General features: G+C 42.5%; 1 long non-coding RNA gene across 2 annotated transcripts in view; it reads right to left on the bottom strand.

The window, feature by feature from the left end:
- LOC137324556 (uncharacterized) overlaps positions 1 to 13422 on the bottom strand; it is a 262292-nt gene that overhangs the window by 230204 nt on the left and 18666 nt on the right. For both annotated transcript variants that reach the window (XR_010963663.1, XR_010963662.1), the window contains exon 2: positions 7727 to 7790. This is a non-coding gene — a long non-coding RNA (uncharacterized lncRNA). The remainder of the gene's footprint in view (positions 1 to 7726; positions 7791 to 13422) is intronic.

Here is a 13422-nt window from a genome sequence, read left to right as displayed (position 1 = left end):
TCCTCACTTCACTATTTTAGTGGCAATATTAGCCAGTTATTTGAAAGGGCTATGCCTCTGCTAAAACAGCAGAGAGACAAATTTCAGATGAACATATTAAGTGTTTATGCACTAGTATCCCACAGGGTAATTTCAAGGACATAGTTTTCGAGTCAAGTACTACCAGGGGACAGTTCTCCATGTGTAATTTATTTGAGACACAGAATCAGCAGGTCAATCTCATCATTACCTGTGGTAACTCATAGACTCACTGCTGTCAGGCATTTCCGCCATTTTCTCTTTTAATTGCACGGTTATTACTGAATCAGGCTCTTTACCAAACAGTGGCTTTAAACTTTACTGAAAGAGAAAATAATGTCAAGTGGTCAGACTGCAATATCACATGGTTTTAAAATATTGTTGTTGATTGGTCACCCCCATTATACACTCAAGGGCATAAAAGGTTATTTAAAATCTTATTTAAGACTTCAGCATTGAGGTGCTTGGTAAGCTGTTGTTAATGCACGAGATACAAGTCTCTGGGGTTGATAACAATCATAGCAATATAGATGCACCTCATCTAGGTTTCAAAAGAAGATGGGTATGGAATGTATAAATATGTTTTCATCCAGTATTTCAGCAATGGCTCAATACAAATGAATAACATCAATCTGTAAAAGAATGAACTTATTCCTTCTTGTAATGGCTGTTCAGCCTGGAGCTCCAGTAAGCTGTGGTTAGAATACAGAGTGACTAACTGAGAAACTGCTGCAGCAGGCAATCTTCATCTAGTTGCAAATAATAAAGAGAATGTAAGGCAAGATTTTATGTTATTCTAGTATTTCCAATATGTCGGTTAACCCATCTGTTAAAATAGCAGACAGAGGAATTTGATACAAACATGTTAGTGACTGTTTGATAATGTTACTTACAGCAATTTCTTGGCTAATGCGATTAACCCAATAACAACATACTAACCACCACAGAGATTTCTCTGTTACTGTGAGCAGATGTGAGCCCAGTCACTTCAGTCAAGCCAAGTCAAAACCGTGCTTTAAAAGCTCGTATGTGAATCTTTAGGAAGAGGAAAAACCTCAGAAAACAAAACTATTTGTGAGTGCAGTGTGGGGCCAGTAATGCAGTCTTGATGCTGTGGCGACAGACCGCTGCTCTTTCAGAGCTGTGCATAACATTACCTGGCCTACTGCTGTAATGTGAGATCAGTCAATTAACATCAAGTACCGTCACTCCCAGTGCTCATTCGATAATGTGTACCAAGCCCAAATGACAATGGCCATCTCCTCAAATCTGGACAATTCCGTCAAATTTGGAGGAGTCCAGCTGATGTGATTTTGCTGCTGATGGTTATGTGCACCCTTCTCTTGGAAGTACCTACAAGACAATGGGGCCAATATTAGGAGGGAGGCAGGTTGGCAGTGGGGGGTCGACTGGGCGCGTGGGTAACCCGCCCACTGAAATTGGTGGGTTTGGCACGCGATCGTAAGTAAATTGAAGCCACTTACCTTGGCTTCCGGGTTTCGCGCTGGAAAGCTGCGCAGCGGGCGGACTGCGCACCCGCATCATTGGCTGTCAGCTGGAGGAGCCCTATTTAAAGGGGCAGTCCTCCACTGACTGTTGCTGCAGATAATAGGCAAAATTACAGCATGGAGCAGCCCTGTGGGAAGGCAGATCCCAGGTTTAATGATGCCTCAGTCCAGGTCTTACTGGATGGGGTGAGGAGGAGGAGGAGGAGGGAGATCTTCCACCCGGTGGATGGGAGGAAGTGGCCTGCCTCTGCCACCATGAAGGCCTGGCTCGAGTTGGCAGAGGAGGTCACCAGCACCACCAACATATCACGCACCTGCATACAGTGCAGGAGGCGCTTCAATGACCGAACCAGGTCAGCCGAAGTGAGTACACTTACTCATTCCCCTACACTCAGTCTGCCATATCACCAACCCCACCCCACATCTCCTTCTGCACTGCCAACACTACTCTATCACATCACTCCTCACACCCACTGAACCCTCATCCTCATCTTACCTGCACTTCCTCAGTACCTCATCCCACCACTACCACTCAACCCAATCCTCATACAATCTCATGGCTCTGTCTCATACTCACCCTCTCATGCATCTCTTTCACAGTCAGCCTCACCCCACCTGCCACTACCTGTGCTGCAGCCACAGGGCATGCATCACGTATGTGTAATAGGAAGCATAAGGCAAACATGTCATGAGCATGAAGGGGATGCACAAGGGTGTTTGAGGGTTTGTCATGGTTTCTAATTATATTTGATTTCTGATCAACTCACATTACATATTATATTGTCATCACTACTGCCACGTCTTGGCCATTCTTGACTGGCTTGTACAATAAGACCCTTTCATGAGGTTCTCCATGAACACCCTTGCTGCCACCCATTGGGTGACCCTACAGTGGGTGTATGTGTAGTTGCACGACTACTTTGTGCAGGTGACTGTTGCGCAGCACTGTGTTGTGTAGCTCCACGTGGCGGAGGTGGATGACGTGCCTGGCAAGGCTGGTGATGTTGCTCGTCCTCCAATGGAGTGATGAATGCAGCTATGGACACCCCCCCATCCCTGACGATATGAGCGTGAGGGGGTCAGCAAAGTAGGTAAATGTGTTTGGACAGCAGAGTTTAGGGTATGATGTAATAATTTTGAGTGTGAAGACAACGGTGTGGCAGGCAAAACTTTGTCTGAGGTGACAGAGTGCCCTGTGGCAATGAATGAGGTATTCCCCCCAACTGTCAAGGAATCCTCTGCATTACCATATGGCTGCTGACTGAAAAACATCTGCAACAACTGGGAGTGTTTTCCACAGCACAAGAAACACGCTGAGGAGAGTCCAAAATCACATCCCTGCTAAAATCGCTTCCCAATGAGGTCTGTCAACGACCTCAAGTACCTCCCTAACTATCTAAACTGTCATCCCGCCAGCTTTAATTGCCGGTGAGAGTCCTGCATGTGAGGGCTGCGCGTGCACCAATTTGCGTCATTGGGGAACCCGGAAGTGGGCGGGTTGGAGCCGGGCTCTGGACCCGCTCTGGGATTCACCAATTTTAGGAACCCCCCCGCCACGAACGCACCCGCTCGGCCATCCTAAAATTGACCCTAATGTTAGAAATTGGAAGAACATCAAACAGATAGTCCTGTGGCCAGTCTACGTTCCTCTCTGTGTGACTGCATTTCAATGCAGCTGCATGTAGTTTCTGCTGGCAGTCCCATTCAGAACACACCTTTCAACATTTGCGTGTCACAGTATTAAGTTATTGGTTTGCCCTACAGTTTTTTTCTTCAATAAAAGAGTGCGAAGAAAAGAGGGAAAAGGCTGTTTTCACGCTTTGTATGCCACTTCCAGGAGGGTGCTGCAGCACACAATTCCAATCTGTGCTGTGTGAACAATACCCCAATAGTAAAATATTGTATGACGAGGAGGGTACGCTCACTATGGCAATCTTCCTGATACCATAAAACTTCTTTCTCATTTATTCTCAGATCCAATGGACCAGGACCTCCATAAGGGGAAGTAGGTGGGGCTAGCCTCGCAAACTTTAGTGAGGCCAGCCCTTTCCACCTCTGGTACAAGTTTGCCAACACCGTGGGTGGGTGAAGCCTCTAATTTTTCAGGCACTGTAAAATGCGTTTGGAAACAATCAAAAGTGCTGTTTCATGAAGAGAGTGCAGGTTTAAAGTGCTGCGGTCACTTCTGTTTCAGGTTGAGTTTTTGAACTTGCACAGTATTAATGGTTAGTGTGACGTGAGTTCATTGCAAAGTATCTTTAAAAGAGTGGAAGGACCAGGTTCAATCTCCAATCTGTGCAGACTGGCTTCAGCTTGCATGACAGAAGGAAACCTATATGTGGCTGTAGCATCCCTACGGGAGGTAGGGGGAAAATCAGCCAGCTGTCTCTTGCTGGAAAGATGTGCATGTATAAATTAGTTGAAGATAGGATTGGCATGAATAGCCTTTCGACAGTCGCTAACTAGGCTCACACATGAAGTTAAGCAAAACTCTGGAAGGTTGCGGGTGCCTGTGGAGCTGTACCCCAACAAGTGAGGGTCAGGAAAGGAGAAAATGAAAGAAAAAAAACATTAAAGAAAGCCCATTGCAGACTATGGAACTGTTGAATGTGAACACTGACAGTCAGTCATTGTTACCTCTCTGACACTATTCCTCCCTCAAACAAGGGGAAAAAAAATTATAACCTGCAACATGAAAATTACAAGTGGTAATCTTCATGCTGTCATTTTTCAATATTTTATATTCTAACAATAAGTATTCCTTATTTCTGTATTTGATTTATTTCTCCATAAACTGAATTCGTCTCCCTGCACTGTCTTGAACACCTGCAATCCTGAATTGTCTTCCATCCCACCACTCCCCCTAGTATAGCGGTCACCTTTGTGGCCTCAAATCAGTAGGCTGCAAGCTCATATCACTGGCTGATTGAACTGGCTGTCCATCAGATCTGGCTGGGCCACCTCAAGTTGTTAATCTGGCTTCTGTTCTGCTGACAGCACTGAGACTGAATTAGTCAAAGCCACAAACAACATTGTATGTGAGTGTTACCATAGCTTTCTGCCTCTTCTTATCCTCCTCGACTGCTTTGCTTCCTTCAATGCTATTGACCATTCCATCCTTTTTTGGAGTCCATTACACTCTCCTGGTCCAGCTCACGTGTTGCATTGCAGAAGCTACATTGCTTTCAGTGGCTACTTCTCCTCTGCCCACACAGGCAGCTCAGGTGTATTCCAGGGTTCCAACCTTCATCTCTAGCTCTTCACCATCTACATTACCAGGAACCATAAGGTCAGCTGTCACATTTATGATAATGACACTTACCTCCTACCTCTCTAACTCCTCTGTTGATACAAAGGCTGTTCCTTAACTCTCCAACTGCCTGTCTAAAACCAAAGTTTTCTCCAGCTCAATGTTGGTAAAGCTAAAGCCACCCTTTTTTGGCTCCTGACTGCACCAATCTGGCCATGACTATTATCTCCCCTGCTGCCACCTCAGGTTGAATCAGAAAGCACAAAACCTTGGTGCACTGCTTGACCATGAATTCAGCTTCCTTCCTCACATTCCCTACTTTTAACAAACCCCCGAAAAAGCCCTAGCCCACGACTTCATTACCTCACTAATACTCTCCTAGTCAGCCTCCCTGCCTTAACCATCCAGAAGTTTCAATTCATTCAAAATGTGTCCTCACCCACACAAAGCCCTATGCTTCTATTATCTCTATCCCCCCAAAGCTCCACTGACTCCCCATAGCCTAGCGAGTTGATTTCAAAATTTTTGTTCCTCCTTTCAAATTGCCCCATGGCCTCACCCAGTTAGGCTCATTCCTAACTTAGTAATGCCATAATCTTTGCTTCTCTAACACCAAGTTTCTTCTTACCTCCCATTCCCTCCACTCCACCGCTGGTGGCCACTCATTCAATCACTACGCCCCTGCCCTCTGGAATTCCCTGCTCAATTCCAACTGCGAACACTCCCATCCACCGCCCCACCCCCCGCACCGTGTTTGAAAACCCCATCAAAACCCTTCTTTTCAATCGCCCTTTCAGTACCTCCTCCAGATCTCTCCACTTTTTCATTTTCCCTTCCTGCTCAATATCCATTGTTTTGTCCTCCTGATGTTAAATGTTTTGAGACATCTTCCTACACATGAAGAGAGCTACAGAAATGTAAGTTGCAGTTGCTGTAACCAAAAAGAGAGAATTAATTAGATGGCAGTAGCTTCCACCTCACAATTTCAATAGACATTGTAAGATCTGGAGTGGGACTGGAACCCATGACCTTGTGACGCAGAGGCAAGTGTGCTACCACTAAGTCACAGCTGACCAATATTTCAAGATTTACTCTTAACCTAGAGGCATGATTCTTGTGCTACAAAACAATTAGTATTACTGACTTCTGATTATCATATATTGTCGCGATCTTGGCTTTCAAACTTCTGTTCCTATTACTCTCTTCATCTTCAGGAGACCTGTCTAAATTTTGGCATTCCAGCTTTGACTTTAATTGACTTGGAGACAAAGCAAAAATCTGGCACTTTACTTGGCTATGTCATCCCTGAGGGACTTGAGACAGTGGAAATATTGCAGAAAAGTTGTAGTGATGTAATGGAAAATGTTCATTTCCAGCACTGCCACTCAATTCAATGAGTGCAAAAGTATGACCTGACCTTACGATATTGTCCCATTGTGCATATCAGTAAGTTACAAATCTGCCTGTGGCTTTTTTGTGAGTAGGTTCCACATATTCCTTTCTGCAGTAACATAATTCTAATAAATGTGGGACAAACTGTTCCTTAGTATACACATTCTTTACAGTTGCTGGTCCCTGTAGAAGCTCCATTTAATAGTTCCATTATAATGGTGGATCCCCCATGGCAAGCAAGATAAATGTTAAATAAATTGTTATTACAATAATAGTATAAAAAGGGTAAGTGTAATGGACCCAATTTCTCTGACAAACAAGGCATTGATTTTCCTGGTTACCAATTTAAATGAAGCCAACCTGGATTCTGATTCCAGGGCTATGTGCTCAACAAGGGTTCGCTAACAAGCACCTCCCACATTCTGCAGTTAAGTGAAAGCCGATGTTGACCACAGGGGATTTTTTAAAAACTGGTACAACTTAACTTTTCAGATTTGCCTGACTGGAATCTGTTAGCAATTTGTTTTCGTAATAAAAATGCTCTGAAGTTTTCAGATACTTTTATCTCATATAAAAACAGAAAGTACTGGAAATGTATGGCAGGTCCGTTAGCATCTGTTAAAAGAAAAGACAAGTTGACCTTTTATGTGTCTGCCTTCATCAGAACTGAAAACTAAAAGATAAGCAAGCATTTTAGTAAGGTTGGAAAAAATAGAAAGTGAAAAGTGGAGGGTGAAGCAACAACAGATAGTCCAGACATGGAGAGAGAATTGGGTCTGCCAGTCTCAAAAAGGAAAAAAGGCCAACACTATAGGTGCAGATCTCACTTCCCCACCAGCACTATGCTTTGATGAAGGGTCTACCCCTGAAACACCAACCCATTTCCTCGCCTAAAGGCACTGACAGGTACACCCCACATCATCATCGCTCCCTGCTGCAAGAAAATGGAGGATATAGATAAGATCTGAACTTATTTAAGGCAATGATGAGATCAGGGAGATGCAGAGTGCCCAGCAGAAGAATGACATATTGAGGGAGAAATTCAATCTTGTTTTGCCCATTTTTTGGCTTTTCACCTGTTTGGCTTTAATGCCAGATCAGGACCTGGTTTTTGAGTTATACTGCCAATCTTTGCACCATTGCACGTGCAAAATCACTTCGCATCAACACAAGTGCAGTACCATATGATGCATTACAATAAAGGTAGTCTGAGGGCATACTCACATGTGCCCTTCTGCCAATCCGTCTGGCATGATCAACTGTGCCTTTTTCAAATCAGTCCAAGAAAGTTTCCAGATAGTAAAGCAAAAATCTCTTCATTTTGGTTTTAAATCCAAGCTTATCAACCTTTCCAAAACAAAAGGAAAACAAGCAAATCCAGGCTCTGACCCAACCCAACTGAACTGACCAAATTTGGATTTTCGCAGGTTGCTGTGCTGAATTTCGCTGATCCCTATTCCATTAAATACACCATCTATTAACTGGAAGGAATACAGCCTTTGGCTGGCCCTCATAATGATTATTTACAGTGATTTTCCAGATGTACAGATTAGCTTACCTTTAGGACATTCTGTAATCTCAGGGCTCAATTATTATGTCCATCCCTTCTTCATATGGAACATCTATGGTTGAAAATGATATCAAATTTAAAATCTGAAAGGAGGTAATCAGCTGCAGCTGTTTGCACTCAGACCTTTGCACTCTGCTGACTAGACCACCCACTTTAGACAGTGCTAACAGTATTCCCCAGTAGTGCTGGAAACATAAAAACTGGAAAGGTGAGGGGCCTAGAACGAACCCTCATGTCTGAAAATACATCTGTGCTGGCGCATACAGAATTTGAACTGCTCCATTAAGCCAAAAATTGTTTCTTTCTTAATCAAAAATTATCTTTTTTTTCTACTTTTCCTTTATTGGTCTCCTCGTACAATTTGCCTAATTTAAAATATTCTGTATACATGTTTCTTAAATTTTTTGAGACTGGTAACAGCTGTAATACCTTATCTACATGGATCAAACACTGTTCAATATTAAATTAATACAATCAATAATGCTTGAATTGATAATAATTTGATCTTGGAGGTGACAGTCTTCTATTAATATCTCCAGATACATTGGGGGCAATCTTAACATAACCCGTCTGTCAAGAAACTGAAGGAATCGGATGCAATGATAATTTTACACATTGGCCTATTTTATGAAATCAATGGAGAGTAATATTGGGCAGGTGTAAAACCAGCGTTCTACCTGATCCCATGGGTTTCTCACCTGGTCAGTTAGGTTAAAATTACCCCCATCATTTCTTGATAAGCTGAGGTTCCCTAGAAAAAGATATTGATCACTGCAATCTTCTGCTATTGGTCTGGAGATGTAATACTATTGTTCTGTCAGTGAATCATTTAAGCTCTGGTCATATATAAAACGTTTGGAGGAAAGACCTAAACAATCCTTTAGCATAGAAAGAATGTGGTCAACTTTCCTCTGCAATACAAACTATTTCACAGAGCAGTGGACTAAAAGAAAGTCAGCCCAATTTCCTGCACGATGACAATTATATTCTGCTTTCAATGTTTGTATCTGATTGAACCTACAACATTCACGCCAACCTAGAAAAGCTGATCAATAGCTTGAGAAAAGTTTACACCAACTCAAAAAAGCTGTCAGCTCAAGAGCGGGCCTTATAACATGTGAAGACAGGGAGTTAGACTGAAAGTGTAGCGGGCCTTGGGCTTGTCACAATTTGCCATAATTTAGCCTTTCAAGCCCAAAATAATGTAATCTGGAAGGTTACAGATATTTTTATAATAAAGATAGTAATAGTTGGGACATTTTTACTGGACCCAGTTCCTATCATTGGGAATCTCACTCCAGATCCATCACATTAATCTGTGAACTGAAATCTTTTACAAGACACATCCACAATAATCCCATTCAGGAGAGCACCCTACATTCACAAGACAAAAGTGTCAGATTTTTTCCTTGTCCTGGTCTCCATGGTGCCCAGAGTCAGGAAGGAAGTGACCTGAATGGAGGTATGCTGATTTAACTACTTTCAATTTAAAAAAATTTAAGTGGCTTCAGAAGGGAAGTCAATATTATCGAAACAAAACTAGGTTGTAATGACGGACGCAACCAAACATTAACCTGTCTTTTCCTCCTTTAGACCGTGATCAACCTGCAGTGGATTTCAAGCATCCTTTGTTTTTAAAACCTTAGTGGGCAGAGGAGTGTCATAAGACTGCGTTAAGCATTGCCTATTATTATCGACAATGGTACCTTCTGTCCTATGTTGCTGTTTTGGCTCTGTCAAAAAGATTTATTTTCTTGTACTAGAAATAAAAATCACAACACACTGTGCAATCATTAAAAAGACTATTGTGGCTTGCAGAACAAATACACAGGGCTGAATTTTGTGTTCTCAAGTGAACTTGACTGCCCCCAGTTTGGGGTTTGCAAACTATTATACTTTTATTGATTGTTTATGTCACTCTTTACATTTCCCCATGGTTGTTGACTGCTGTAATATGGGCGTTGTGGGCTTTCTACCCAGTTACTGCACCACAATTGCAGAAACAAATTGAAAACAGCTTTCAAACTTACAGAACAAAGCTACTGCACTCATACACAAGCAGGCCAATGGTCTACATCCCAATTGCACATTACAGTTCAATCCTAAATATGGAGGGTAGGATTTCCACTGGGATTTTTAAAAATTCATTCATGGGATGTGGGCGTCGCTGGTGAGGCCGGCATTTATTGCCCATCCCTAATTACCCTTGAGAAGGTGGTGGTGAGCCGCCTTCTTGAACCGCTGCAGTCCGTGTGGTGAAGTTTCTCCCACAGTGCTACTAGGGAGTTCCAGGATTTTCACCCAATGACGATGAAGGAACGGCGAAATATTTCCAAGTCGGGATGGTGTGTGACTTGGAGGGGAACGTGCAGGTGGTGTTGTTCCCAAGATTTCACAAACTTCCGCCATAATTTCAGCGGAAGATTGGTGGAAACTTCGGATAAACGGCCATTTACAATGTTCCTCTGGGGCTTTCCGCCAAAGCCACAACAGGAGGTCAGAAGAAACTGCGTGGAAATTCCAGGCAGGGATGTCAGTGTAATTTTTTAAATGAAGTTAAACTCATCACCACTTTTAATCCACTCCCTATTTATTTACAATCCACAGCAAATCTGCACGTGCAGTGACAGGAATGTTAAAATAAAGCCATTTAATGCAGTTATCTAAAAAAAGAGGCTGCAACCTGTCTTGAAGAAAATAATCTCAGAAGCTATCAGTTCATTAGAACTTTTCTGTCTCAAATTCATGCACAAGCAGTGAGAGAATGTAACATCTGGTTCTGACAGCATCCAGGCCCAGCCTCCAATGAATTTGGTTGGTTATCACAGCCTATATCCATTTTTTTTCCAAAAAGTAAATTTTTAAAAAAAATTGGGGAGTTTGCTCATGGTATTAGTAAACCTAGCTTTTAACTTATGGGAAATGCTGGCAAACTGGATAAAAAGTGTGCACAGCCCATGTCTCATTATATACTACCTTCTCGCTGCATGTAAGTGTAGATTTAACATTTATATAATTTTGGATGAATGTACTCTTAAGAAGGAGGGATGTGAATGGTGGGGACTGTAACACAACAACAACTTGCATTTATATAGTGCCTTTAACGTAGTAAAACATCACAATGCACTTCACAGGAGCGTTAGCAGACAAAATTTGACACAGAGCATCATAAGGAGATATTACCCCGCGACCTCTACCACCTAGAAGGACAAGAGCAGCATGCACATGGGAACAACACCACCTGCACGTTCCCCTCCAAGTCACACACCATCCCGACTTGGAAATATATCCCCGTTCCTTCATCGTTGCTGGGTCAAAATCCTGGAACTCCCTTCCTAACAGCACAGTGGGAGAACCGTCACCACACGGACTGCAGCGGTTCAAGAAGGCGGCTCACCGCCACCTTCTCAAGGGCAATTAGGGATGGGCAATAAATGCCGGCCTCGCCAGCGACGCCCACATCCCATGAACGATTAAAAAAAAAATTAGGACAGGTTACCAAAAGCTTGGTCAAAGAAGTAGGTTTTAAGGAGTATCTTAAAGGAGGAGAGAGAGGTAGAGAGGCGGAGAGATTTTGGGGGCGAATTCCAGAGCTTAGGGCCTAGGCAGCTGAAGGCACGGCCACCAATGGTGGAACAATTAAAGCCAGCAATACGCAAGCGGCCTGAATTGGAGGAGCACAGAGATCTTGGAGGGTTGTAGACTGAAGAAGGTTACAGAGATAAGGAGGGGCGAGGCCATGGAGGGATTTGAACACTTTTCCGTTCCCAGGAGAGGTATAACATATGTAAGGAGTTGCACAACACCAGGTTATAGTCCAACAGCTTTATTTGAAATCACGAGCTTTCGGAGCTTTGCTCCTTCGTCAGGTGACGAAGGAGCAAAGCTCCGAAAGCTTGCGATTTCAAATAAAGCTGTTGGCCTATAACCTGGTGTTGTACGACTCCTTACATTTGTCCACCCCGGTCCATCACTGGCATCTCCACATCACAGGTATAGACATAGTCACGCAAAAAGTTAAGCTGCTATTCTGTCCAAACAAACACCAACTTTTAAAAACACTCACTAAAGTACCATTGTGAACTTTAGGCCCAAATTCTGAGTAGTGGACCTAAGTGTGCTGGGAATTGAGTTGCGACTAAACAAACACACTTCACATTAGACTCCTACAGGCAGCAGAGAGCGACTATAATCACATTAACTTGGGCTGGATACAACCATATTTTCAGAAGTGAAAGTCCAGCGTTAACCCACTGTGCCACAAAATTCCCTCTATTTTCTAATTGTTATTTATGCAGACGTATATGAACATAAAATTGCTGGTGGCATGACTGTGGAATGTGCCAGTAGCAGCATTTACACAGGGGACATTAATTCACAATTGCCAGAGGTCCTTTATTTCACAACTAGTAGAACTTTCAATTAATACAGATTCAGAGGAACTGTTTGAGGACAGTGTGCGTCCAATTAAAAAAACAAGAATAATAAAACCCAATTGGTTCACCTGCCATCCATACCCGGTCTGGCCTATATGCGACTCCAGTCCCAGTGGTTGACTCTTAACTGCCCTTTGAAGTGGCCTAGCAAACCACTTAGTTGTATCAAAACGGCTTGCAGCGGTTCAACAAGAAAGCCAATTACCACCTCCTCAGGGCAAGTAAGAATAGACATTAAAGGACGCCCTTACCAACGACACCCACATTCCCAGAACTAATTGAAATGTTTTTTTAAGGTCTTGCAGAGCATTCTAAAATTGAATAAAAAATGTTCTATGTAGAGTTTCATATTTTTTCTAATTCTTGTAGGTTTTTTTTCCTATATTAATATAAGAATCGACATTAGAACAATAAGGGCAATTTCCTCAGAGCCACTCCTGCTCCGTCAGGAGAAGCGTAACAGACACCCCAGTTTACGTGTGTAAACGGCATTTTGGCCGTACTTCCGGAGAAGTTATGGTGGTTGAGCAGAAGCAGCTCTGAGGAAATTCCTGGCCAATTTCTGTGAGTCCCATTGGATAAATGGGTTTAAAAACACTAACGGAACCAGAAAGGTTAAGGGTAATGTAAACATACAGTGTAATCAAAAGAAACCAGACTTTGTTCCAAACATTAAGTATTAGGTCACCAATAACTTGGGAAAATGTACAGTGATGTGTTTTATGGAGTTAATCCAGCGCAAATACATTATTAAGCTTTGCACATTGCTGCAATCCTTTCAGAATTCTCTTGCCCTTATTGATGGCTTCCAAGAATCTCATTTTAAAGGAAAAGATGAGGTTAGAACCTCTATTATAATGTAAAATGTTGAAAATCACTTGGGGCTCATTTTTGCAAATCACCATTTATTTCTACTAATGCATAATTTCCAAGTAATTGTTCTTTATTCTGGTGAAATGAATTTGATTCATTGAGAGAGAAAAGAGTATTAGATGGCAGTGGGTGGGTTGTTGAATAGTGTGAACTGGTCAGGAGTGTGCAATGTAGTTGATCTTTTTCTTATTCCAGTAATGATGTTTTCTGAGTATGTAGCCAAAAGTTATCCAAGATTGTTTGACACTAAACAAAGTGCAGTATGTAACATATAACTACCTGGAAAGATAACTTACCATTCAACCAAAAACTATGGAAAAAACTTAGTTCACAAAGTTTTCAAAACTCCTGTTATGAATTGCATGATTCTGTGAG

The sequence above is a fragment of the Heptranchias perlo genome, chromosome 8 (genome assembly GCF_035084215.1).
Source record: "Heptranchias perlo isolate sHepPer1 chromosome 8, sHepPer1.hap1, whole genome shotgun sequence".
Lineage (NCBI taxonomy): Eukaryota > Metazoa > Chordata > Chondrichthyes > Hexanchiformes > Hexanchidae > Heptranchias > Heptranchias perlo.
Note: the sequence above shows the minus strand (reverse complement) of the source record. Positions and strands in the feature narration are given on the sequence as shown.